Below are 20,647 nucleotides of genomic sequence, written 5' to 3' on the forward strand. Positions count from 1 at the left end.
AGCTGTATACATTATACAGGACGGGGGGCGCTGCTGAGCAGTATACATTATACAGGACGGGGGGCACTGCCGAGCTGTATACATTATACAGGACGGGGGGGCGCTGCCGAGCAGTATACATTATACAGGACGGGGGCGCTGCTGAGCTGTATACATTATACAGGACGGGGGGGCACTGCCGAGCAGTATACATTATACAGGACGGGGGGCGCTGCTGAGCTGTATACATTATACAGGACGGGGGCGCTGCCGAGCAGTAATACAGGCGGGGCGCTGCTGAGCTGTATACATTATACAGGACGGGGGGGCACTGCCGAGCAGTATACATTATACAGGACGGGGGGCGCTGCTGAGCAGTATACATTATACAGGACGGGGGGGCACTGCCGAGCTGTATACATTATACAGGACGGGGGGGCGCTGCCGAGCAGTATACATTATACAGGACGGGGGGGCGCTGCCGAGCAGTATACATTATACAGGACGGGGGGGCGCTGCTGAGCTGTATACATTATACAGGACGGGGGGCGCTGCTGAGCTGTATACATTATACAGGACGGGGGGCGCTGCCGAGCAGTATACATTATACATGACGGGGGGCGCTGCCGAGCTGTATACATTATACAGGACGGGGGGCGCTGCCGAGCTGTATACATTATACAGGACGGGGGGCGCTGCCGAGCTGTATACATTATACAGGACGGGGGGCGCTGCCGAGCTGTATACATTATACAGGACGGGGGCGCTGCCGAGCTGTATACATTATACAGGACGGGGGGCGCTGCCGAGCTGTATACATTATACAGGACGGCGGGCGCCGCCGAGCTGTATACATTATACAGGACGGGGGGGGGCGCTGCCGAGCTGTATACATTATACAGGATGGGGGGGGGGCGCTGCCGAGCTATATACATTATACATGAGAGGGGGCTCTGCCGAGCTGTATACATTATACATGAGAGGGGGCGCTGCTGAGCAGTATACATTATACAGGACGGGGGCAGCTCTCGGTGCAGCACACAGTGACGGGTCCGATAACGATCAATCACTGTGCACTGACACCACTCGGCGGCAGGAGGACATGATGAGGGCAGAATACTGATCACACCTGCAGCCCTCGCTCAGCCCTGTCCTCACCCTCGTATAATTAGTAGCTGCGAGCCACACGCCAGAAACATCCATTACCTGCAGGCTCCCTGCATACCGAGAACGAGGAGCAGTATCTGCAGTCTACGAGGAGAGCCACCTACTGACCTGATAGCAGGAGAGCAACCTACCTACCCCTGCACCAGTAATAGAGGAGGATACAACCTACCCCTGTACCAGTAATATAGATGAGGATACAACCTACCCCTGTACTAGTAATATAGAGAAGGATACAACCTACCCCTGTACCAGTAATATAGAGGAGGATACAACCTACCCCTGTACCAGTAATATAGAGGAGGATACAACCTACCCCTGTACTAGTGATATAGAGAAGGAAACAACCTACCCCTGTACCAGTAATATACAGGATACAACCTACCCCTGTACCAGTAATATACAGGATACAACCTACCCCTGTACCAGTAATATACAGGATACAACCTACCCCTGTACCAGTAATATAGAGGAGGATACAACCTACCCCTGTACCAGTAATAGAGAAGGATACAACCTACCCCTTCACCAGTAATATACAGGATACAACCTACCACTGCACCAGTAATATACAGGATACAACCTACCACTGCACCAGTAATATAGAGGAGAATACAACCTACCCCAGCACCAGTAATATAGAGGAGGATACAACCTACCCCTGCACCAGTAATATAGAGGAGGATACAACCTACCCCTGCACCAGTAATATAGAGGAGGATACAACCTACCCCTGCACCAGTAATATAGAGGAGGATACAACCTACCCCTGCACCAGTAATATAGAGGAGGATACAACCTACCCCTGCACCAGTAATATAGAGGATACAACCTACCCCTGCACCAGTAATATAGAGGAGGATACAACCTACCCCTGCACCAGTAATATAGAGGAGGATACAACCTACCTCTGTACCAGTAATATACAGGATACAACCTACCCCTGCACCAGTAATACACAGGATACAACCTACCCCTGCACCAGTAATACACAGGATACAACCTACCCCTGCACCAGTAATACACAGGATACAACCTACCCCTGCACCAGTAATATAGAGGAGGATACAACCTACCCCTGCACCAGTAATATAGAGGAGGATACAACCTACCCCTGCACCAGTAATATACAGGATACAACCTACCCCTGCACCAGTAATACACAGGATACAACCTACCCCTGCACCAGTAATACATAGGAGGATACAACCTACCCCTGCACTGGAGCCATCGCTTCTATATACTGGTCTTGACAACCTGTGGTCTTCTGTTCGCAGTAACACATCCCTGGACTTTTTTGCATTGTATGTACTGTAGAGTGCACTATATTACGGTATTATGGCTTTCTGTGCGGTACCAGTCTAAGTCGCAGATCTATACCGTACACAGCGCCAGCCTCAGTGTATGACCCCCAGAGCCTGTCCCAGCGCCGCGCCTGGACACCAGTAACTGACAGCAGGAAGGCGTCATGGAAAACTAGCTGCGGTCCATGTTGTTCTTTCCACTGGCTTTTATCTAGAGATAACAGGCCGGTGGTCACCCCTCCATGTGTGCTGACAACCATCACCCGCTCCGCACCTCCAGCTCTGCAATGCACCAAAACTTTGTACAGCGTGTGAAGAGCTTCCATTCTTCACAATCTAAGATCTCAGAAAAGTGGCGAGGGTGGCGCAAAGTGCTCGCTGCGACTAAACCTTGTGTTCGCCACATTATTGGCCTGTTGCGGAATTATAAATTTCTCCAAAGTCTATAGAAAGTTTTGGAACTTCCCCTTTAGAGAAGCATTACAGCAATGACTAAAGAATAGTGTAGACTTGTTTTAACTCCTTCAGGACCCGGCCATTTTTCACCTTCAGGACCAGGCCATTTTTAGCAAATCTGACCAGTGTCACTTTATGTGGTGATAACTTTAAAACTCTTTCACTTATCCAGGCCATTCTGAGATTGTTTTCTCGTCACATATTGTACTTCATGACACTGGTAAAATTGAGTAAAAAAAAATGCATTTTTATTTCTAAAAAAAATTCCCAAATTTACCCTAAATTTTGGAAAATTAGCAAATTTCCATATTTCAATTTCTCTACTTCTATAATACATAGTAATACCTCCAAAAATAGTTATTACTTTACATTCCCCATATGTCTACTTCATGTTTGGATCATTTTGTGAATGTCATTTTATTTTTTGGGGACGTTAGAAGGCTTAAAAGTTTAGAAGCAAATCTTGAAATCTTTCTGAAAATTTCTAAAACCCACTTTTTCAGGAACAGTTTAGGTCTGAAGTCACTTTGTGAGGCTTACATAATAGAAACCACCCCAAAATGACTCCATTTTAGAAACTACACCCCTCAAGGTATTCAAAACTGATTTTACAAACTTTGTTAACCCTTTAGGTGTTCCACAAGAATTATTGGAAAATGTAGATGAAATTTCAGAATTTCACTTTTTTGGCAGATTTTCCATTTGAATCATTTTTTTTCCGCTAACAAAGCAAGGGTTAACAGCCAAACAAAGCTCAATATTTATTGCCCTGATTCTGTAGTTTACAGAAACACCCTATATATGGTCGTAAACCGCTGTACGGGCACACGGCAGGGCGCAGAAGGGAAGGAATGCCATACGGTTTTTGGAAGGCAGATTTTGCTGGACTGGTTTTTTGACACAATGTCCCATTTGAAGCCCCCCTGATGCACCCCTAGAGTAGAAACTGCATAAAAGTGACCATATTTTGGAAACTACGGGATAAGGTGGCAGTTTTGTTGGTACTAGTTTAGGGTACATATGATTTTTGGTTGCTCTATATTACACTTTTTGTGAGGCAAGGTAACAAGAAATAGCTGTTTTGGCACTTTATTTTTTTTGTTATTTAACATTCATCTGACAGGTTAGATCATGTGATATTCTTATAGAGCAGGTTGTCATGGACGTGACAATACCAAATACGACTACTTTATTTATTTATTTATGCAAGTTGCTGGATCTCCTGGGATTCCGTAGCTGGCAGTCCCAATGACTGTTCAAGGAATCGGGACTGCCATAGCAACCATCGGGTCCCCGTCATCGCAGCACGGGGACCTGATGGGGATGTACAATCTGCCGCAAACCCCCTGTATACTGCGGTCAGCGTGACCGCGGCATACAGGGGGTTAATCCGCCGGCATCAGTGTTTTCACCGATGCTGGCAGATACAGCAGGGGCCCGGCTGTCAGTATCAGCCAGGCCCCTGAATGCTCGTCCTAGTGCGGTAAGTACCTGCAAGTTAGGACGAGCATTCTCGTCCAAGGTCCTTATTAGGCCATCTTGGCTGGATGCAGCCTCTATTTCCCATCATGCCCCTGGCTTTGCAGAGTCTCAGGGGGTGGTCTCCTCACACTGCACTTGCTTTGCTTTCTTATCAAAGGTTGCAGGTAATAAATCAGATCCACAGAACTACTGTCCTCCAACGCTGCGGAGTCTCGGTGTGTCCTATGTGCTGTAGCTTCAGCCTGTCTCCCCTGACACCTGCTTGTGATAGGTTTCTCCAAGACAGCTGTAACAAGCAGGAGGCCGGGGAGAGCAGTGTGAAGCCGCATATCATAGCAGATACTGGAGATCCTGCACATAGCACACAGACAGTACAGATCAGTGGTTCTCAAACCTTCGTAGGGCATGCCCGAGGGTGAACACGCCACAGGCTCATCAGGTATGATAGGAGTCAAATACATGAACACTGCACTGGAGTCCAGCAATGTTTCACTGCTTGTTGCTAAGGCATGTATCTACAAGCTCTTAAAGGGAACCTGTCACCATGCAAATGCAGTGCAATCTGCAGGCAGCGTGTTATAGAGCAGGAGGAGCTGAGCAGATTATATATACAGAGAACCTGTCACCGTGTAATCTGCAGGCAGTGTGTTATAGAGCAGGAGGAGCTGATCAGATTATATATACAGAGAACCTGTCACCGTGTAATCTGCAGGCAGTGTGTTATAGAGCAGGAGGAGCTGATCGATTATATATACTGAGCAGATTATATATACAGAGAACCTGTCACCGTGTAATCTGCAGGCAGTGTGTTATAGAGCAGGAGGAGCTGAGCAGATTATATATACAGAGAACCTGTCACCGTGTAATCTGCAGGCAGTGTGTTATAGAGCAGGAGGAGCTGAGCAGACCGATATATAGTTTTGTAGGAAAAGATTCAGTGGAATTTGCATTTCATTCATGTAATGTTTTTCCATGGTCATTTATCACTCCCTGACTTCCCGAAGCCATATCTTTTTGAATGTTTCTGTTCACAGGGCCATATGAGGACTTGTATTTTTGAGGGACAAGTTGTACTTTCTAATAGCACCATTTAAAATAGGACGTAGTGGGAGGCAGGAAAAACAACATTTCAAATGGGGTGGAATTGGAAAAAAAAACAACAATAAACACAATTCTGCCACAGTTTAACGTGTTATGTTTTTACGGCGTTCCCTTTGCGGCACCACTGACCTAGTGCCGGACGCGCTGCCACGTGTGGAGGTGGTGGGTGCGCATCCATGCGTGTCTGTTTATATTCTAGCTGCAACTACGGTTAGGGCTCCTGATGAGCTTCAGATCAGAACCAGAAACGCGTTGAGCCGCTTATCAGTTAATGAGAACAGACTGAATGTGTGTCTGAGGGGGAAGTAAGACACGGAGTAACATTGGAGTAATGGCAAGTATAGCAGTATCTTAACCCTCTACTCCATCCCTCATCAAGGTTACTGATCTACACAAGGACACAGTTTGGCGGATATCATTATAGCCACCTGGACTGAAACTGTACTGTCCTTGTGTCCTTCATTTTTGTCAGTAAGACATTAATGTTAGTGTGTCCCACCCAGTATTTAATATATTATTATAATAAAGTTTTTTTTGTTTTGTTCTAGCGTCTACGAAGCCTGTATATTCTATTTATTAAGTGACGTTACTACGTATAGTGGATTAATTCTGCACTGCTACAACTGACCTATTCCCTTTATTCTCCAGGTCAGTACGATTACAGCCATACCACATGTGTATAGTTTTCATTGTGTTTTAATACTGAAAAAAAAAACTAAAAACTTTAGAATAACATTTTTTGCATAGTTCTGTTTCTCTTTATATATAATCTGCTCAGCTCCTCCTGCTCTATAACACGCTGCCTGCAGATTACATGGTGACTGGTTCTCTGTATATATAATCTGCTCAGCTCCTCCTGCTCTATAACACACTGCCTGCAGATTACACGGTGACAGGTTCTCTGTATATATAATCTGCTCAGCTCCTCCTGCTCTATAACACGCTGCCTGCAGATTACATGGTGACAGGTTCTCTGTATATATAATCTGCTCAGCTCCTCCTGCTCTATAACACACTGCCTGCAGATTACATGGTGACAGGTTCTCTGTATATATAATCTGCTCAGCTCCTTCTGCTCTATAACACACTGCCTGCAGATTACATGGTGACTGGTTCTCTGTATATATAATCTGCTCAGCTCCTCCTGCTCTATAACACGCTGCCTGCAGATTACATGGTGACAGGTTCTCTATGTATAATCTGCTCAGCTCCTCCTGCTCTATAACACACTGCCTGCAGATTACACGGTGACAGGTTCTCTTTATATATAATCTGCTCAGCTCCTCCTGCTCTATAACACGCTGCCTGCAGATTACACGGTGACAGGTTCTCTGTATATAATCTGCTCAGCTCCTCCTGCTCTATAACACACTGCCTGCAGATTACACGGTGACAGGTTCTTTATATATAATCTGCTCAGCTCCTCCTGCTCTATAACACGCTGCCTGCAGATTACATGGTGACTGGTTCTCTGTATATATAATCTGCTCAGCTTCTCCTGCTCTATAACCCACTGCCTGCAGATTACATGGTGACAGGTTCTCTGTATATATAATCTGCTCAGCTCCTCCTGCTCTATAACACGCTGCCTGCAGATTACACGGTGACAGGATCTCTGTATATATAATCTGATCAGCTCCTCCTGCTCTATAACACACTGCCTTCAGATTACATGGTGACAGGTTCTCTGTATATATAATCTGCTCAGCTCCTCCTGCTCTATAACATGCTGCCTGCAGATTACACGGTGACAGGATCTCTGTATATATAATCTGCTCAGCTCCTCCTGCTCTATAACACGCTGCCTGCAGATTACATGGTGACAGGTTCTCTGTATATATAATCTGCTCAGCTCCTCCTGCTCTATAACACGCTGCCTGCAGATTACACGGTGACAGGTTCTCTGTATATATAATCTGCTCAGCTCCTCCTGCTCTATAACACGCTGCCTGCAGATTACATGGTGACAGGTTCTCTGTATATATAATCTGCTCAGCTCCTCCTGCTCTATAACACGCTATAACACGCTTATCATGGTGATAAGCTCCCTTTAAAGCTTGTCCAGTCCAGGAAGCCTGCTGTCCTCAAGCCGGTACTGCAATGTGGTTTCTGAACGGAAACCATAATGAAACGGAAGCCAGCATGCAGTACAGGATTCGTCACACAGCAGACACAAACGGCACCCCCACAGGCCCTACTGACTTATAACGCGGTCCGTCAGGGTGCAGACGTGGTGTCCAGCATATGGACAGGAAGAACAGCATTGCGTGTTGCACTATTCTTCTGTCAAATCTGACAGAATCTGTAATGGAGGATCTGAAAAGAGACATGACAGTGTGAGCAGAGCCTTATAAGTGGTTGGTTTTTTTGGGGTGCTCAGTTGGAACCTCTTGTCATTATGGGGTACATGGCTTGAAAAATTTGAGGAAAAAGGCAAGTTCACAGGGCCTGAAGTATGAAAATACATCACATACAATACACTAGAAATTTTGCACACAGCCCATACAGAGTGAAGATAACCAACAAGGGCAGGACAGTGTGAAGCTGAATTGTCTAAAATACACCGGAGATTCTGCACACAGCACAAACATAAAACAGACAATGTGAGGATGGGAAAGCAGTGTGAAGATGCATCACAGAGAATACACTGGAGGTTCCGCACACAGAATAATTGTATGGACTCATAGTATTCCTGCTCCTCTATATAATGTAGATATGATATAATCAGCAGCAATGCACTCATGGGGGGCATACAGAGGAGCAAGGAAGGTGAAGCTGGAGAGATTTAATAGATAATGAGGTAGTCCTCTCAGCCACATGGGAAAGACAGACCTCCTCTGTATACAGGAGTGGAAGCTCAGTACCAGGGGTCAGAATGGGATCACATGACACAGCTGCCCATAATGACAGGTAGGGATCGACCGATATTAATTTTTTAGGGCCGATACCGATACTTTGTGAACTTTCAGGCCGATAGCCGATAATTTATACCGATATTCTGGGAATTTTCATTTTTGAAAAAAATAAAAAAAAATCCTACACAAATCTGCTGAAAATTAATATGTTTATTGTTAACGTGTAGTTTTTTTTTTGTAAATCTTTCTTTTTCATTTATACTTAATTGGTGTTTTTTTTTTTTTTTACTAACTTTTAGCCCCCTTAGGGACTAGAACCCTTGTCCTATTCCCCCTGATAGATCTCTATCAGGGTGAATAGGATCTCACACTGTCCCTGCTGCTCTGGGCTTTGTGCACACGGCAGCATGGAGCTTATCATGGCAGCCAGGGCTTCAGTAGCGTCCTGGCTGCCATGGTAACCGATCGGAGCCCCAGGATTACACTGCTGGGTCTCCGATCAGAGGAGGAGGGGAGAGGGGATCCTGTGGCCACTGCCACCAATGATTAATGCTTGGGGGGGGGGGGCGCACTGCGCCACCAATGAAGAGAAATCTCTCATTTATTCATATACAGGAGGCGGGAGCTGGCTGCAGAATCACATAGCCGGCTCCCGACCTCCATGAGCGGTAGCTGCGATCCGCGGCACCTGAGGGGTTAACTACCGCAGATCGCAGATACCGCACACAGCCCCTCCCCTTCTCTTGTCCTCCTTCCTCTCATTAGCGGCAGGAGCAGCACAGGGGGAGGGGACACTGCTTCCTTCTCCCCTGTGCTGCGGAGGGAACACGGAGAGCGCTGAGAGCAGCGTGATCTGTGTTCCCAATACGTTATCGGAATATCGGCAAAATAGATGCCGATAACGGTCAAAATACTGGATATCGGCCGATAATATCGGTAAAACCGATAATCGGTCGATCCCTAATGACAGGGTTAAAAATGCATGGAAATAATGGAGCTGGTGTAAAACAAATTACACTGCTAGAATATTATTATTATTTTATGCACTTATATGGCGCTACTATATTCTGCAGCACTTTACAGACATTATCATCCAACTGTCCCCAAAGGGGCGCACAATCTAAGGTCCCTATCAGTCTGTCTTTGGAGTGTGGGAGGAAACCAAAGCAAACACGGGGAGAACATACAAACTCCATGCAGATGTTGTCCTTGGTCGGATTTAAACCCAGGACCCCAGCGCTGCAAGGCACCAGTGCTACCCACTGAGCCACCGTGCTGCCCATAATATCGCATTATTGGTCTAAAAAAATCCCCTGTAGTGCTTCCTTAAGATATATAAAAGCAGAACACTTCTGTAACAGCATCCAAAGGGAGCAACCTGCCCATTAAAACCATTTAACCCCTTAAGGACTTAGGGCGAAATCATTCAGCTGGCATCCTGTCACAACACCAGGGGGGGGGGGGGGTCATGACCCCCCCCCCCCCCCCGTATCGGCGATCGCCGCAAACCGCAGGTCAATTCAGACCTGCGGTTTGCTGCGCTTTCTGCAGTTTCTGATCTCCGCGGTCCCTGACCGCGGGGATCAGAAACTTTAAAATGCCCAAAATGTCGATTTTGCACCCCCCCCCCCCCCGCACCCCTGCATGATTTTATGTCGGCGGGTGGTGCAGGGGGGGTTGCGGGGGCAGTGCGGCAGGCGGGATCGCGATCCCCCGCCCGCCTCCTCTTGAATATTCATTGGTGGCCAGTGGGTATACCAGAGTGTCAGCACATTGCTGACACTCTGGTATAAACGGCTGACATCTTACCTGCTCCCGGCGCGCTGTCCACTTCCTGGTTTCGGCACTCAGCAGGGGGCGGGCTCCATCTTGATTGATGTCTTCTCCCGGCCGGGCCGCGCGCTGTACTGAACACGCACGCCGAGACCGCGCATGCGCCCTGGTGACTTCTTCCTGGCCAGTATGAAATCACCATAGCGCATGCGCGATCTCAGCGTGCACATTCAGTACAGCGCGCGGCTGGCCGGGAGAAGATAAGAAGTCGTCTGCGCACACGCACGACCACCGCGATTCCTGAGAAGAGCGGTGGCCGTAACCAGGGAAGACGGAAGACAACAGTCAGGTAAGTATATGTTTATTTTCTTCTAAGGGGTGGGAATTTGTTAATTAAATATATTTAGAAAAATGATCACTGTTAAATCATTAACAGATTTAACAGTGATCATTAAGATGATAATACCCCTTTAACTCTTGTGGAACACCTAAAGGGTTAACAAAGTTTGTAAAATCAGTTTTGAATACCTTGAGGGGTGTAGTTTATAGAATGGGGTCATTTTTGGGTGGTTTCTATTATGTAAGCCTCACAAAGTGACTTCAGACCTGAACTGGTCCCTAAAAATTGGGTTTTTGTAAATTTCTGAAAAATTTCAAGATTTGCTTCTAAACTTCTAAGCCTTGTAACATCCCCCAAAAAATAAAATGTCATTCCCAAATTGATCCAAACATGAAGTAGACATATGGGGAATGTAAAGTAATAACTATTTTTGGAGGTATTACTATGTATTATGGAAGTAGAGAAATTGAAACTTGGAAATTTGCAATTTTTTACAAATTTGGGGTAAATTTGGTATTTTTTTATAAATAAAAATGAATTTTTTTTACTACATTTTACCAGTGTCATGAAGTACAATATGTGACGAAAAAACAATCTCAGAACGGCCTGGATAAGTCAAAGCGTTTAAAAGTTATCACCACATAAAGTGACACAGGTCAGATTTGCAAAAAATGGCCAAGTCCTTAAAGGGAACCTGTCACCTGGATTTTGGGTATAAAGCTGAGGACATGGGTTGCTAGATCACCGCTAGCACATCCGCAATACCCAGTCCCCATAGCTCTGTGTGCTTTTATTGTGTAAAAAAACCGATTTGATACATATGCAAATTAACCTGAGATGAGTCAGAGCTTGAAAATATGACTCTTCTCTGGTCACACAAGTAAGATAGGACTCTTCTGTTAATTTGCATATGTATCAAATCAGTTTTTTTACACAATAAAAGCACACAGAGCTATGGGGACTGGGTATTGCGGATGTGCTAGCGGTGATCTAGCAACTCATGTCCTCAGCTTTATACCCAAAATCCTGGTGACAGGTTCCCTTCAAGGTGAAATAGGGCTGAGTCCTTAAGGGGTTAAACAGAGTGCCCCCTTATCCTACATCCCAGTGACATCACTGACAGCATAACGTATCCCTTCATCAGTGACATCACAGAGCAAATAATCAACCCGATCTTATCATAGGGAGACCGGCTCTACTTACAAAGGCCCTTCAGAATCATACCGTGATAACCGGGGGCAGGAATAGGACTACAAAAGGCAGCAGATCTTGTAATCCTTCACATGTCACTTTCTCTGAATTACGCAGTCATTATACATCGGCTTTACAGCTTCTTCCAGACACTGTGGAACTAGGAAACCAGAACTACAGTAAGAAACAGCACAGTACACCCTGATCTCCAAAAACCGCAGCCTCAATGTGGAAACCGAACTGTCATAAATTCACCCCAAATGACATTTGTTCAAACACATGCAAATTCACTGAGCAGAACTCAAGGGGCTCCTAATGAGAGGATAATTACAGTCACTAGACATATAAACATAACGAGCAAAAATCCCAGACGTTACAGGGCACTGAACATCTAACAGTAATAACGACTATAATACTGCTCCTATGTACAAGAATATAACTACTATAATACTGCCTCCTATGTATAAGAATATATCTACTATAATACTGCCTCCTATGTACAGGAATATAACTACTATAATACTGCTCCTATGTACAATAATATAACTACTATAATACTGCTCCTATGTACAAGAATATAACTACTATAATACTGCTCCTATGTACAAGAATATCACTACTATAATACTGCTCCTATGTACAAGAATATAACTACTATAATACTGCCTCCTATGTACAAGACTATAACTACTATAATACTGCCTCCTATGTACAAGAATATAACTACTATAATACTGCTCCTATGTACAATAATATAACTACTATAATACTGCTCCTATGTACAAGAATATAACGACTATAATACTGCTCCTATGTACAAGAATATAACTACTATAATACTGCTCCTATGTACAAGAATATAACTACTATAATACTGCCTTCTATGTACAAGAATATAACTACTATAATACTGCTCCTATGTACAAGAATATAACTCCTATAATACTGCTCCTATGTGCAAGAATATAACTACTATAATACTGCTCCTATGTACAAGAATATAACTACTATAATACTGCCCCTATGTACAAGAATATAACTACTATAATACTGCCTCCTATGTACAAGAATATAACTACTATAATACTGCTCCTATGTACAAGAATATAACTACTATAATACTGCCTCCTATGTACAAGAATATAACTACTATAATACTGCTCCTATGTACAAGAATATAACTACTATAATACTGCCTCCTATGTACAAGAATATAACTACTATAATACTGCTCCTATGTACAAGAATATAACTACTATAATACTGCTCCTATGTACAAGAATATAACTACTATAATACTGCTCCTATGTACAAGAATATAACTTCTATAATACTGCTCCTATGTACAGGAATATAACTACTATAATACTGCTCCCTATGCACAAGAATATAACTACTATAATACTGCTCCTATGTACAAGAATATAACTACTATAATACTGCTCCTATGTACAAGAATATAACTACTATAATACTGCTCCTATGTACAAGAATATAACTACTATAATACTGCTCCTATGTACAAGAATATAACTACAGTACTATAATACTGCTCCTATGTACAAGAATATAACTACTATATTACTGCTCCTATGTACAAGAATATAACTACTATAATACTGCTCCTATGTACAAGAATATAACTACAGTACTATAATACTGCTCCTATGTACAAGAATATAACTACTATAATACTGCTCCTATGTACAAGGATATAACTACTATAATACTGCTCCTATGTACAATAATATAACTACTATAATACTGCTCCTATGTACAATAATATAACTACTATAATACTGCTCCTATGTACAAGAATATAACTACTATAATACTGCTCCTATGTACAAGAATATAACTACTATAATACTGCTCCTATGTACAAGAATATAACTACTATAATACTGCTCCTATGTACAAGAATATAACTGCTATAATACTGCTCCTATGTGCAAGAATATAACTACTATAATACTGCTCCTATGTACAAGAATATAACTACTATAATACTGCTCCTATGTACAAGAATATAACTACTATAATACTGCTCCTATGTACAAGAATATAACTACTATAATACTGCTCCTATGTACAAGAATATAACTACTATAATACTGCTCCTATGTACAAGAATATAACTACTATAATACTGCTCCTATGTACAAGAATATAACTACTATAATACTGCTCCTATGTACAAGAATATAACTACTATAATACCGCTCCTATGTACAAGAATATAACTACTATAATACCGCTCCTATGTACAAGAATATAACTACTATAATACCGCTCCTATGTACAACAATATAACTACTATAATACTGCTCCTATGTACAAGAATATAACTACTATAATACTGCTCCTATGTACAAGAATATAACTACTATAATACTGCCTCCTATGTACAAGAATATAACTACTATAATACTGCTCCTATGTACAAGAATATAACTACTATAATACTGCTCCTATGTACAAGAATATAACTACTATAATACTGCTCCTATGTACAAGAATATAACTACTATAATACTGCTCCTATGTACAAGAATATAACTACTATAATACTGCTCCTCTGTACAAGAATATAACTACTATAATACTGCTTCTATGTACAAGAATATAACTACTATAATACTGCCTCCTATGTACAAGAATATAACTACTATAATACTGCTCCTATGTACAGTAATATAACTACTATAATACTGCCTCCTATGTACAGGAATATAACTACTATAATACTGCCTCCTATGTACAAGAATATAACTACTATAATACTGCTCCTATGTACAAGAATATAACTGCTATAATACTGCTCCTATGTACAAGAATATAACTACTATAATACTGCTCCTATGTACAGGAATATAACTACTATAATACTGCTCCTATGTACAAGAATATAACTACTATAATACTGCTCCTATGTACAAGAATATAACTACTATAATACTGCCTCCTATGTACAAGAATATAACTACTATAATACTGCCTCCTATGTACAAGAATATAACTACTATAATACTGCCTTCTATGTACAAGAATATAACTACTATAATACTGCTCCCATGTACAAGAATATAACTACTATAATACTGCCTCCTATGTACATGAATATAACTACTATAATACTGCCTCCTATGTACAAGAATATAACTACTATAATACTGCTCCTATATACAAGAATATAACTACTATAATACTGCTCCTATGTACAAGAATATAACTACTATAATACTGCTCCTATGTACAAGAATATAACTACTATAATACTGCTCCTATGTACAAGAATATAACTACTATAATACTGCTCCTATGTACAAGAATATAACTACTATAATTCCACTTTGACAGAAACCATAAGAATTGTGACTGCAGCTCTGGCTGTGACTGGAGAACAGGTGCTGGAGGAGGACGGGCAGCACACAGGGAGCTCGGTGCGGATCTAGGGGATGAGACGCTTCCTCTTCTGCACTTTCACTTCCTCTCTGATAATTACTACACAGGAGACGAGGATTATAAAACCAGAGAGCGGAAGTGATAGAGGAACCGCCACAGCATGGGACTGACCGCTACCTAGCTCTGAGCTGTGACAGAACGCCGACCCTAATGACACATGGGGGGTCATTTATTAAGACCAGCGTTTTAGCCGCCAGTATTAATACTGCCTTAGGTGGCGGTGGAGTCATCGACCTCTACATAACGTCTATACCTCCCCTCCGCTCCCCGCTGGCGGAGATTTACACCATTTTTAAAGCCTAAAACAGGCTTAGAAAATGATAAATGAGACTTTTTCCTGCCCAGGCCACGCCCCCTTTTTTAGATCTGGGAGGAGCGACGAAAGTAACAAACTGCGGAGCAAATAACCAAAAAGTGGCGCATATCTGTAAGTGACCCCGATAGTGTACATCCATACAGCGTTATATACAGGAGGTGACCTATATACAGGGTACATACAGCGTTATATACAGGAGGTGACATCTATAGAGGGTACATACAGCGTTATATACAGGAGGTGACATCTATAGAGGGTACATACAGCGTTATATACAGGAGGTGACATCTATAGAGGGTACATACAGCGTTATATACAGGAGGTGACATCTATAGAGGGTACATACAGCGTTATATACAGGAGGTGACCTATATACAGGGTACATACAGCGTTATATACAGGAGGTGACCTATATACAGGGTACATACAGCGTTATATACAGGAGGTGACATCTATAGAGGGTACATACAGCGTTATATACAGGAGGTGACATATATAGAGGGTACATACAGCGTTATATACAGGAGGTGACATATATACAGGGTACATACAGCGTTATATACAGGAGGTGACCTATATACAGGGTACATACAGCGTCATATACAGGAGGTGACATATATACAGGGTACATACAGCGTTATATACAGGAGGTGACATATACAGGGTACATACAGCGTTATATACAGGAGGTGACATATATAGAGGGTACATACAGCTTTATATACAGGAGGTGACATATATAGAGGGTACATACAGCGTTATATACAGGAGGTGACATATATAGAGGGTACATACAGCGTTATATACAGGAGGTGACATATATAGAGGGTACATACAGCGTTATACACAGGAGGTGACATATATACAGGGTACATACAGCGTTATATACAGGAGGTGACCTATATACAGGGTACATACAGCGTTATATACAGGAGGTGACATCTATAGAGGGTACATACAGCGTTATACACAGGAGGTGACATATATAGAGGGTACATACAGCGTTATATACAGGAGGTGACATATATACAGGGTACATACAGCGTTATACACAGGAGGTGACATATATAGAGGGTACATACAGCGTTATATACAGGAGGTGACATATATAGAGGGTACATACAGCGTTATATACAGGAGGTGACATATATAGAGGGTACATACAGCGTTATATACAGGAGGTGACATATATAGAGGGTACATACAGCGTTATATACAGGAGGTGACATCTATAGAGGGTACATACAGTGTTATATACAGGAGGTGACATCTATACAGGGTACATACAGCGTTATATACAGGAGGTGACATCTATAGAGGGTACATACAGCGTTATATACAGGAGGTGACATATATACAGGGTACATACAGCGTTATATACAGGAGGTGACATATATACAGGGTACATACAGCGTTATATACAGGAGGTGACATCTATAGAGGGTACATACAGCGTTATATACAGGAGGTGACATATATACAGGGTACATACAGCGTTATATACAGGAGGTGACATATATACAGGGTACATACAGCGTTATATACAGGAGGTGACCTATATAGAGGGTACATACAGCGTTATATACAGGAGGTGACCTATAGAGGGTACATACAGCGTTATATACAGGAGGTGACATATAGAGGGTACATACAGCGTTATATACAGGAGGTGACATCTATAGAGGGTACATACAGCGTTATATACAGGAGGTGACATATATAGAGGGTACATACAGCTTTATATACAGGAGGTGACATATATAGAGGGTACATACAGCGTTATATACAGGAGGTGACATATATAGAGGGTACATACAGCGTTATATACAGGAGGTGACATCTATAAAGGGTACATACAGAGGTCACATATACACAGTGTGATACAGGAGGTGACATATGGAGTATACGAATACAGTGAATAGACCTGCAACCCATATGTCACCTCCTGCATCACTATATGTAATACGATGTATAAGTGGAATATACCAATAATTCGGTACGGGGAGGCATGTGAGGATACACACAGGCACACATCATTATGTGGGGGAGTCTCTACACACATAACGGGATGTACCATTAAGCGGGAAGAATGGGGGTGCTCACTCACAGGACGCAGGGGAGGGACACAGTTCTACAGACATATTTACACAGGTCCGGTTCTCACCTCTCTCCGGTCTCCGCTCCCTTTCCCCGCAGCGCGCTCACAACCGCTCGGCACCGGCCGGGGGCGCGCTCCCGCTTCCTGCCAACCTCGGAGGCGAGTTCTTCATGCGCGTTCCCTAAATCCCGCCCCCTCGCGTTCTTCGTCCAGCGCTGCTGCTGCCGCCGCCATCTTTTCTACTGGCAGTTTTTGCCAGGATGTGATTTCTCCCTCAGTCATATAGTCTCCTGTCACCATTTTCCAGATCTCTGCTTGCTGTCAGTGATTGAGAACCCAGTCACTAGTTTTGACAGCACACAATGTGTTGAAATGTTTCAGAACAATCAGCAGTAAAGAAGTGTAGACAATTCTTCCTTCATCTATATGTATTTCATTCCATTCAATAGTGCAAAATATCAGCAGGTCGGGCTCTTAAGTGTACGGCGATCTTTCAAGCATGTTAAGAGCAACTCCATCAGGGGCCATGGCAGAGAAGAGAGACAGGACCCACAGAGAAGAGAGACAGGACCCACAGAGAAGAGAGACAGGACCCTCAGAGAAGAGAGACAGGACCCTCAGAGAAGAGAGACAGGACCCACAGAGAAGAGAGACAGGACCCACAGAGAAGAGAGACAGGACCCACAGAGAAGAGAGACAGGACCCACAGAGAAGAGAGACAGGACCCACAGAGAAGAGAGACAGGACCCACAGACAAGAGAGACAGGACCCTCAGAGAAGAGAGACAGGACCCACAGAGAAGAGAGACAGGACCCACAGAGAAGAGAGACAGGACCCTCAGAGAAGAGAGATAGGACCCACAGAGAAGAGAGACAGGACCCACAGAGACAGGACCCACAGAGAAGAGAGATAGGACCCACAGAGACAGGACGCACAGAGAAGGGAGACAGGACCCACAGAGAAGGGAGACAGGACCCACAGAGAAGAGAGACAGGACCCTCAGATAAGGGAGACAGGACCCACAGAGAAGCGAGACAGGACCCACAGAGAAGAGAGACAGGACCCACAGAGAAGAGAGACAGAACCCACAGAGAAGAGAGACAGGACCCACAGAGAAGAGAGACAGGACCCACAGAGAAGAGAGACAGGACCCACAGAGAAGAGAGACAGGACCCACAGAGAAGAGAGACAGGACCCTCAGAGAAGAGAGACAGGACCCACAGAGAAGAGAGACAGGACCCACAGAGAAGAGAGACAGGACCCACAGAGAAGAGAGACAGGACCCACAGACAAGAGAGACAGGACCCACAGAGAAGAGAGACAGGACCCACAGAGAAGAGAGACAGGACCCTCAGAGAAGAGAGACAGGACCCTCAGAGAAGAGAGATAGGACCCACAGAGAAGAGAGACAGGACCCACAGAGACAGGACCCACAGAGAAGAGAGACAGGACCCACAGAGAAGGGAGACAGGACCCACAGAGAAGGGAGACAGGACCCACAGAGAAGGGAGACAGGACCCACAGAGAAGAGAGACAGGACCCACAGAGAAGAGAGACAGGACCCACAGAGAAGAGAGACAGGACCCTCAGATAAGGGAGACAGGACCCACAGAGAAGAGAGACAGGACCCACAGAGAAGAGAGACAGGACCCACAGAGACAGGACCCACAGAGAAGAGAGATAGGACCCACAGAGACAGGACGCACAGAGAAGGGAGACAGGACCCACAGAGAAGGGAGACAGGACCCACAGAGAAGGGAGACAGGACCCACAGAGAAGGGAGACAGGACCCACAGAGAAGGGAGACAGGACCCACAGAGAAGAGAGACAGGACCCTCAGATAAGGGAGACAGGACCCACAGAGAAGAGAGACAGGACCCACAGAGAAGAGAGACAGGACCCACAGAGAAGAGAGACAGGACCCACAGAGAAGAGAGACAGGACCCACAATGAAGAGAGACAGGACCCACAGAGAAGAGAGACAGGACCCACAGAGAAGAGAGACAGGACCCACAGAGAAGAGAGACAGGATCCTCAGAGAAGAGAGACAGGACCCACAGAGAAGAGAGACAGGACCCACAGAGAAGAGAGACAGGACCCTCAGAGAAGAGAGACAGGACCCACAGAGAAGAGAGACAGGACCCACAGAGAAGAGAGACAGGACCCACAGAGAAGAGAGACAGGACCCACAGACAAGAGAGACAGGACCCACAGAGAAGAGAGACAGGACCCACAGAGAAGAGAGACAGGACCCTCAGAGAAGAGAGACAGGACCCTCAGAGAAGAGAGATAGGACCCACAGAGAAGAGAGACAGGACCCACAGAGACAGGACCCACAGAGAAGAGAGACAGGACCCACAGAGAAGGGAGACAGGACCCACAGAGAAGGGAGACAGGACCCACAGAGAAGGGAGACAGGACCCACAGAGAAGAGAGACAGGACCCACAGAGAAGAGAGACAGGACCCACAGAGAAGAGAGACAGGAACCTCAGATAAGGGAGACAGGACCCACAGAGAAGAGAGACAGGACCCACAGAGAAGAGAGACAGGACCCACAGAGAAGAGAGACAGGACCCACAGAGAAGAGAGACAGGACCCACAGAGACAGGACCCACAGAGAAGAGAGATAGGACCCACAGAGACAGGACGCACAGAGAAGGGAGACAGGACCCACAGAGAAGGGAGACAGGACCCACAGAGAAGAGAGACAGGACCCACAGAGAAGAGAGACAGGACCCACAGAGAAGAGAGACAGGACCCTCAGATAAGGGAGACAGGACCCACAGAGAAGAGAGACAGGACCCACAGAGAAGAGAGACAGGACCCACAGAGACAGGACCCTCAGAGAAGAGAGACTGGACCCACAGAGAAGAGAGACAGGACCCAGAGAGAAGAGAGACAGGACCCACAGAGAAGAGAGACAGGACCCACAGAGAAGAGAGACAGGACCCACAGAGAAGAGAGACATGACCCACAGAGAAGAGAGACAGGACCCTCAGAGAAGAGAGACAGGACCCACAGAGAAGGGAGACAGGACCCACAGAGAAGAGAGACAGGACCCACAGAGAAGAGAGACAGGACCCACAGAGAAGAGAGACAGGACCCACAGAGAAGGGAGACAG

At 44.5% G+C, this 20,647-nt stretch overlaps 1 protein-coding gene across 7 annotated transcripts in view; it reads right to left on the reverse strand.

The window, feature by feature from the left end:
- DTNB (dystrobrevin beta) overlaps window positions 1-17,715 on the reverse strand; it is a 77,015-nt gene extending 59,300 nt beyond the window's left edge. For 5 of the 7 annotated variants that reach the window (XM_040427022.1, XM_040427026.1, XM_040427025.1 and 2 more), the window contains exons 1-2: window positions 17,591-17,715; window positions 11,679-11,805 (exon numbers count right to left, since the gene is read on the reverse strand). The gene's annotated coding sequence lies outside the window, so the exon portion shown is untranslated. Of the gene's footprint in view, window positions 1-11,657; window positions 11,806-17,590 lie in introns of all 7 variants that reach the window. The other 2 variants (XM_040427024.1, XM_040427023.1) reach the window with 1 other exon arrangement.
- Between the last annotated feature and the right edge of the window lie 2,932 nt (window positions 17,716-20,647).

The sequence above is a fragment of the Bufo bufo genome, chromosome 4, assembly GCF_905171765.1.
Source record: "Bufo bufo chromosome 4, aBufBuf1.1, whole genome shotgun sequence".
Lineage (NCBI taxonomy): Eukaryota > Metazoa > Chordata > Amphibia > Anura > Bufonidae > Bufo > Bufo bufo.